At 45.2% G+C, this 9,234-nt stretch overlaps 1 pseudogene; it reads left to right on the forward strand.

The window, feature by feature from the left end:
• LOC116093291 overlaps positions 1–9,234 on the forward strand; it is a 16,211-nt pseudogene that overhangs the window by 4,714 nt on the left and 2,263 nt on the right.

Here is a 9,234-nt window from a genome sequence, read left to right on the forward strand (position 1 = left end):
AAGCAAGAGTGACTCCTTCAGTGTTGAATTGGGTTTAAATCCAGGAGGAAAATCAGGCTGCAGCAAATAACCCGAGTGGGCAGTATCCTCCAATCCATGTGCTTGGGTAAGTAAATATCGCATCAAGTGTTTCATCCCTGGAGGCCAAGGGTGGACAATCTGCTTTATTCATCCCTGTTTGCTCAGTGCCTAGAACCTATGTGGCACACAGAGTAGGTTCTCAATAAATGCTCAGCAGAGATCTCCCAGGGGACTCAACTGTGATGTTCAGAGAATGACTGTGGTTGGGACCGTCTTCTGTCTACCTGCTGCTTCCACTAGCTGATCAGTAGTTAGTTAGAGCTTTGAACCAGGCATGGAGGTATCTAACTGCAACTGCAGCACCTGGGAGGTGGAGGCAGGAGGATCATCAGGACTTCAGCGTTGTCCTCAGCTTTATAAGTTTGATGCCAACTGGAGCTAAACCCTATCTCAAAAAAAAAAAATGGCATGGCTAAATTGAGTTTTCTCTCATATTAGAGAAATCAACTTCAGGTTCAAGGCTGGCAATGTCCTCGAGGGCTCTTAAGAATGATATAATCACATTATACAGGTGAGAGAAGCCTGGAGCTGGGGCTATGCTCCCAGTCCTGAACTGAGAATTGCTGTGAGCTGTGAGCAGTGACTAAGATATCTGGTACCACTTTAGATGTCATTTCTACAAGCCCCACTCATGCTATGTTTCCTTGCTATTATCCCAACATGGCATTTATTGTACAAAACAAAGAAGATTCTGATTGCATCTGAGCTGAGGAATATAGTTCAGGAATCTGTCTTGTCTCAGCCTTCTGGGGGAAAAAAAATCACCTAATTGCGCAAAGAAGAAAAAGATAAAGAAGTCGATGGCACCCTCAGGTCCTTTTTGTCACCCATAGGTCTCAAATGGTTGGATTCCCCCAGGGAGCTCCAGTTTCTACATTGATTTCAGTGTCGACGCTGCCTAGGTTAGTAAGCATAGGCAAAGATATGGGAGGAAGCGATGAGCCAGATGTGTCTGTCTGGCGTTCCACTTCCGTGGCATGAGTCACACCAGGCAGCCTCCTCCCAACAGCGTGCTGTCCCCCTCAGAGAAGTGTAGGGAGACCGCAGACCTGGGGACTGTTGCCCTTTGGGACTGAGTCAGCCTCCATATTCTTTGGCTGCTGAGCAGGCTGGCCAGCTCACATAGGTAGTGTCCCATTTTTCTTGGCAAAGCAAACTCGAAGGTAGAAGGAGGGGTGGAGGGAAGGGAGACCGGAACGTTTTTCCAGGTTCCTCTGCCAGGGAGTTCATGTTTTTATTGGGAAATGCCTTTGATGACTCCCAGTGTGGCTGATGATAGATCTCAGAAGGGACCCAGTCCCCGCGGGAGTTTCCTCTCTGGTTTTGTCCTTTCCTCTCCCAGTACCAGTCCTCAGAACCCTCACTTTTATAGATGGATACCTTCAGTGGAGCCCACAAAACTGAAGGTTGTAACGGAGCCCCAGACCTTCATACAACTGACTCCATAATGGAAGTACCATCCAGGCCATAAAACTCAGCACATAGACAGCACCATCTACCAAAATGACAACAAAGACCGAATTCATCAATGTGTCCATAGTTCTGGGAAAGTCTCTAAATGTATAACCTTGGTTTTTTGTTTTGTTTTGTTTTGTTTTTTGGCTTCAGTAGTTCCGCATCTGTTTAACTAACTATTCTTGTTTACTGAAGTATATCAACCAAGAACATGTTTTTTGTGCATAAAAGCTCACCCTGAGAAAGGCTTGGTGCTACACTGAGATCCTCAACACCCAGTATAGTTGTCAGTGGACAAATAAAGACTTACTATTGGCTTAAACCCATATTTGAACAGTCTTCTCTGATGGATAACTTGCCCCTTCCCCCAAAAGAACCTTTGGATTCAAATTTAAAGGCAAATCCATGAACAAATTTAAAGACTAGATATATCCACACATACATTTGTGTTGGTCCGAGGACCAGTGCCTCCAATACAGCTCAGAGGTCCACTTTTAACATCTGAGGTCAGGCTCGGCTCTAGGCTTGTCATCTCAAGAGGAATTCCCATGGAATTCTTAAGCAAGCGCCTACATGTGTGAGCTCCTGAATTTAAAGTTGACTCTCCAGTAGGACAGGTAAAGTTGCTTGAAAAAACTAGGTACTGAGTTTTGGCTTTGGCAGCTTTAAGTAGTTAGCTTTCTCTCACCAGCCAGCTGAGCCTGCCACACCCTGTCCTAAGACAGGTTCTTGGCCTGCTTTAATCCTAGCTGTTGAGAAGACTCCAAGAGTGTCATGAGAGGCCAGCCTTGACCATGAACAGGGCATGGCCCAGGTCAGGAGGGACCTGTATAAGGTCATGCACAAGCTACTGAGAATTCACCAGGAGTTGACAGCCTTGTGCTCACATAGAACTGACTTCAGTGGCATCTACCAGCCACAGCTCACAGCAGTTAGATGCCTGGAGTGCAGAGTCAGCACAATGGAGAACTAGACCCAGGGGTTCAGATATTTAACTCCTGGCAGCTATTGTAACTTACAAATTAAATTATAAGACTAGTTTCCACAGATCTTCATTGTTTCTCCAGTAGGGAGCTTACCGAAGAGTTTGCTGATGTGCATGACAGAATACACCACACAATAGAGTATGGTTTCCATTCTATAGGACAATTTCCTTCCAGAAAAAAAAAATGTAGTTTTGGAATATATTGGCATATATATATATGTGTGTGTGTGTGTATGTGTATATAAATATATAAATATATAAATATATAAATATATTTACATTATGTGTGTGTGTGTGTGTGTGTGTGTGTGTGTGTGCTAAGTTCTGCATGCCCCTAGCTAGGTGTAGTGGCCAGAGAAAGCAAATGATGTGTGCTATCGTACTGCCCTGGATGGCTAGACCTGTCATTGCCATAGTAGTTAAGCAAGGAGCTCTTTCTGAGCTGAGAGATATTCTTGAATGCCCTGCCTGGCTGTTGTATAGTGGAAAGGGTTGGGAGGAAGTGAAGAGGTAGCCTGCCTTCATGCCCAGTTCTGCCGGGCTTGAGCTGCGCAGGAACTGACAGCCATGGCAGGTGGGGGCTGGCGTCTAGAACTCATTCAGAGACCATTTCCTGAGTCTATTCCATCCCAATATATACGCCAGCAGGGTGTAGATGACTGTGTAATACACCGATATTTGCCAAAGTCCTTCCACAGAGCAGTGGGCTGAAGGGCATGTTGTGGAGGATACAGAAGTGGACGCTTGTCTCAAGAAGGGCAGAGACCAAATGGCAGCTCTATCTGCTGCAAGCCTTGTGGCGCACACCTTTAATCCCAGCACTTGGGAGGCAGAGGCAGGTGGATTTCTGAGTTCGAGACCAGCCTGGTCTACAGAGTGAGTTCCAGGGCAGCCAGGGCTATATACAAAGAAACCCTGTCTTGAAAAACAAACAAACAAACAAACAAACAGTCTTGTGTGTAGCTATTTTTCTGGGAAAAAGTGATCAAACCTGCCTGGCTTAAAATAGGAGCTCAATGTAATATACATTAATATACATTAAGCTTACTAGATTTTTTAAAATCACAGATTGGATAGTTGTTAAATAATAAGTATGATATGCTAAGTTCCTGGCACCCATTTTTTTTAAGCAGAAAATTAGTCTTATCTAACAATATGTTAAATATGTATGTATGTATGTAAGTATGTATGTATGCCTTTGGACCTGGAAAGTTTGACTCCAATATCCTTTTAGAAGCCGCCCTGCCGCATAGCACAGATTTGTATACTCAGACGTCTACTGCGGTGATGCTTTACCTAGATGCCCATTAACTGAGAGACGTTAGGGCAGCACACACCGCCATTTAAAATAACCAAATAGATTTTTAAAAATAAAGTTCCTAGCATCTAACATGACATCTGACACACAGTAGCTACGGAATGACTGGTAAAGACTGTCAGGTTCGAAAGAAACTCCATTTTCCCACAGACAAAAGCATTCCTTGGGAGCTTGTAAAGTCAGTTCCCCTCTACCAAAGGAGACACCCTTATCACTGGCAGAAAGGTGCAAATGCTGTCTGAGATGGCTACTAACACACTAAGGCACATCTGGCCTCCAGGCTTGCTCGGTATCACGAGTCCCTGATACACATTTCAGAGTCAGCGCTGACATCTTGGCTTCCCCAGCTCTTCCGGTGTGTCCCCCAACTCCGATGTCTCCAGCTCATAGGCTTCCCTCCCTCAGCTTCTCATTCTCCTCCTAACCATATTATTTCAGCTATGTGCTCTCTTGGTCCTCTCTTGTCTTCATCTCTTCCTCCTCCCTCCCCCACTCTGCTCCTCCTCCTCTCCTGGCCAGGCCTGCTTGCTGGCCATGCTCAGTCTGCTAACTTCTCTCTCTGCTCTGGACTCTTCTGGATGCCTCTGGCTCTTCTTTCTCTCAAATCTATAATTAAAACCTTTCCCTTAGGAAACCGTACCATGGAGGGATTGGGTCGTCAGTTTATACAATGACTATTATTACTAGTTAATCATTAATATTAGTAATATTATTAGCTATTACTATAAAAACATCATCAGCCTTTGTATGGGCCAGTTTTCAAATGTATCTGAGAGGGACACGGAAAGACTGGAGCGCAGAACCCATCCCCTGACATGTGTGTCCCAAAGAAGCTACTTATAGGTCTCTGCAGAATCCCTAGGCACAGCTCATAGGGGCTGGGGAACATAAAACACAAGCCTGGGGAATATGGGGTTGGTTGGTTTGTTTGTTTTAGTTGTGGTTAACTTCTCTCACTGTAAAGCACACAGCCACAAGATCTGAGCTGCTTCTAACCAGCTCTCAGCAGAGGCAAGCCCAGGTTTCTTTGTAAAGATCAAATGTATAGAATGGCAGGCACTCTGTGATCCCCAGCTAAGCCCCTCAAGTGGGGCTGCCAGGAGTAGACTGAGGAATTTCAGGCATCTTTTTGATCTCTGATGAGTCCAGATTAGCAGGCCTCCTTGGTGGGCAAGGAGACCCACTCTGAATTCCAGTATCTTAAATACTTTGAATTCTTACTTCTAGAATATGTTCCGTTTATTTATTCCACATGTCACCCTGTATAAGTTTTTGAACTATTACCTCGTGCAACTGTTACATTTTGAAACCCTAACATTATCAAGGTGGGACGTATTAATAAATTTGTAATGTTTTATAGTTTTGGCTTCACCCTCTCCCACAACTCCATCACCCAGAAAGGCTTACTTTATCCAGTGTCTGTTTTGCTTTCTGTAGGAAAACAATCTTACCATCGGAGTAACTACAATCTATCCAGTCCTTATGACAAGCCAAGAATGAGCAGACATCTCCCTGGATTTCCAGTAATGCTTTCAGCAATCCCCTTTGTCAGTGACAGATTGTCCTGTTTTACAGCTAAGCATCAAGAAGCTGAGAGAGGTTGTGTAACTTGTCACAAGTCTCCAGTGTGGCTGATGAGGTAGGGTTAGAGCCTTGTCCCAGAATGCCATCACTGCCCTGTCTCTCATGATCACACTCTACTTTTTCCATGGTTCTAGACACTTCCAGAATCCTCTCCACGTCTTTTGGTAGTCCAGATGTTTATCTTCCCAAGCGCTGAAAAAATTTATTGCATTTTAGATAAACTGGTGCTTCCAAGGAAGCTGTCACAGGCAGCCGGAAGGCCCCTCTCCAGACTCAGCAGCCTCCCTTACCTTTCTGATCAATGAACACTGAAAATGGAAAAGTTGGCCACTGCTGGATGTCCTTGAGCTTTTTGTATCAAGAGAAGGGACAGTGCTTCCTTGCAAATATATTGGAGACTTCAACTATGCTTGGGATGGAGAGCTATGCCAGGGGGTCCCATACACACCTCCCAAAGAAACCAAATTCTGACATCTGTCTCAAAACTCCTTATAATGTTTTCCTTAAAAATACTCAGCCCAGGGGCTGGTGAGATGGCTCAGCGGGTAAGAGCACTGACTGTTCTTCCTAAGGTCCTAAGTTCAAATCCCAGCACCCACATGGTGGCTCATAACCACCCGTAATAAGATCTGACACCCTCTTCTGGTGTGTGTAAAGACATCTACAATGTACTTATATATAATAATAAATAAATCTTTAAAAAAAAATACTCAGCCCAGTTATGAAAGTTGACCTGAGTTCACACAGCTGCAGGCAGCAGAGTTGGGGTTTAGGGAGCTATCAAGTATGGGAACCTGGGGCTAAGGTGAGAAACTAGGAGTTAGACTCCTTACTAGGCAGACAGATAGGGAGGGAGACCATGGCTAGTTAATGAAGTTGGCAAACTTCAAAGATGGCCAGCTTCTTCTTCACCCTCCCGACCTGAGACAGAAGCCTGGCAGTCTAACGCAAAGGCCTTGTAGGCTGTTTACTTTCGCCAGCAGGCTACCTGCTGACGGACTGGCTCAACAGTTAGAGGTCAGATCAGGACATGTTACACAACAGTTGTGGGCCAATCTACCATCCTATCTTTCTTCAAACTAACCAACTCTAAAGTGGGAAAGGAAAATTCTTCAGAAACTTAAGAATCTTAGCCCTCAAGAAGAGACTGGCCTTTTCAGCTTCCTGAAGTCCCCCCATTCGTCGTGCCCCACCCCACTTTGCAAAGGTCTTTCTCTTTGTATCTGCAGTATTCATATCTCCTCACCCACCCCAAGAAGCACAGCTTCTTCAACTGCTGACTCTGTCTGCTGCTATCTAAGGCGGTTGAGATTTTCTCCACTCCTAGTACTGCTCAAAAATGTTTCTGCCTTCAGAGCCTAGCATAATCGTTCTCTGAGAGGCTCCACCCAGCAGCTGACCGAAACAGATGCAGAGACCCACAGCCAATTATTAGACGGAGCCCAGGAAATCTTGTGGAAGAGTTGGGGGAAGAATTGAGGACCCCAGAGGTGATAGGGACTCCACAGGAAGACCAACAGAGTCAACTAACTTGGATGCATGGGGACTCCCAGAGACTGAACGTCCAACCAAAAAGCAAACAAGGTCTAGCAGATGTATAGCAGATACAAAGTGTAGCGGATGTGCAGCTTGGACTTCATGCTGGTCCCCCAACAACTGGAACGAGGTCTGTTCCTGACTCTGTTGCCTGCCTGTGGATCCTGCTCGCCTAGCTGGGCTGTCTTGTCTGACCACAGTGGGAAAGGATGTCCCTAGTCCTGCAGTGAGTTGAGGTGCCAGGGTTCCCAGAGAGGTACTTCCTGCTTCTCAGAGGTGAAGGGGAGGAGGAGGGGCCATTGAGGGAGGGACTGGGAGAAGGGGGGGCTGCAATTGCAATGTAAAGTGAATAGATAAATAAATTAATGGGAAAGATTTTTTTCCTGTCTTTAATTCTTTATTTGGCAGAAAAAATCCCAAACAGAATCAAGCCCCCTAGATTGTATCAAAGGGAGCAGAACAAAGGGGCGGGCACAAGCATCTTCTCACCCTCACTTACAACCCATTGAAGGTCCCAGAAGCCACATGCACCTAAGAGGGAGCCACCTTCTGTGTGTCTGTATAGCTCCACACTACTTCCTGTGCTTCTGAATTTGCACTTCCCAGTAGAACAGAGCCCCAAAGCCTTAACTGTAATGTACCAGATCTACCACACCTGTGTGTAGTCCAGTAGAAAAGTCTGGGGTGGATGGTGCTTACCATCATATAGTGGTGAGTGTCAGTTATCTATGCTTGACAGTCAGGGATGAAAGTAGAGCACCCCGGCCCACCCATGACAGAAACACACACAGGAGCAGTTAAGGTGCATTCAGGAGGTCTCAGATTCACAAAGCTAACACCCTGGACACAAAGGGGAAAGTCCTCTAGTGGTTTATCCGTCAGACAACGTTCGGAATATGGTAGGAGCTATGGGGAGCTTTGCAGACAAAAACTGGTAGCAGCCCCATTGCTCTTCCAACAAAAGTAATGATGGTGGTTGGTCTGTTGCAATAATCCAGAACACTTGCATTTAACTTAGAAATACAATGTGTCTCTCTGTCTCTTCTCTCTGGTATAAACAGAGGTTGGCCCATGATACCCTTGCCAGGAGGAAAAAAAAATCCTTATATAGAAGTTTCCACCAGTTGTTCCATATCAGCGTAGGATCTGCTCTTGTGGTGAACTTCCCAGCCTGCAGACTTCTCAAAATAATCTCGAGACCCTATATATATACACAAGGTTGACAAGGCTCTGCTCCGATGTGATGTTTGAGTCTTATCCTCAGAGATGACATGTTGTGTTGTTTTGATTCCAAACTTAGCCTGTTGGATTACATGTGAAAAATTCTCCCATCTCAGATAGCCTGAAATGGTTTGCAAAGTGAAACTTACTACGATCAGACTCACCAAAGGCAGCTTTTAAAAAAATGATCAATTTCAAAATAATATGAATATATATGAAGATGCTCCATTCCAGAAATTTTAATATTGGATATTTTTCCTCAGACAACATTGGGCTAAATAGGTTAAACACCGTAACAGTTTGCCAGACCTTTCTCTCTGTCCCCTGGGTGTGCTGCATGCACAGTTCCAGCCATCTCTCCCTTCAGTTCCTGAAGTGTCCCCTTTCACTTGCATGCGTATCCCCCAAGGCTCTGTTTTTGCTTCTGACCTCTCACCGAATGCCTAGCATCAAATTTAATGTTGCCCAACAAGCATTTCACACAGAGGCCCTGTCTCCTCTCCAATGGTGTCTCAGAACAGCACCTTTCCCTTCTTCATGGTTCCTATGCCTCTTGCACTAAGAGAGACTGGGAAAGAAAAACGAAAGAGTACACAGTTTAGCTCGCAGCGATTGATGCCTTTAACCTGCCGCTAGAGTTATTGTCTGTATCACTTTCCACCGCTACATAAAGGTGTTGTTCTTGTTCTTGTCCTTGTTGTTCTTGTTGTTTTTAAGCTCTGGGATTGGATTTTTGTGTTCCCAGAAGCCACAGTTAAGAAATGGCCAGTAAGTTTCACCATGATGATCATGGACTTCAGCCCAACTTCCTTTGACAGTGGGGACTTTTAACCAAATAAAGATACAGAAACCCCTCTCAAACTAGCTTATGCATGGTCAGATTTATGAGATCCATGAGCCAAAAAGTCCAGGAGAGCCTGACATTGACACTGCTGGACTTGTGTGCCCAGATCATGTGCCAGAACCCTGGCTTCCTCCCTCTTCTCCAGGGGCACTTTCCTCTGCATGGGCTCCATGCTCAGACCCACTTTTTCCTCTGCATGGGCTCCATGCT

This window comes from Mastomys coucha, unplaced genomic scaffold (assembly GCF_008632895.1).
Source record: "Mastomys coucha isolate ucsf_1 unplaced genomic scaffold, UCSF_Mcou_1 pScaffold16, whole genome shotgun sequence".
Classification (NCBI taxonomy): Eukaryota; Metazoa; Chordata; class Mammalia; order Rodentia; family Muridae; genus Mastomys; species Mastomys coucha.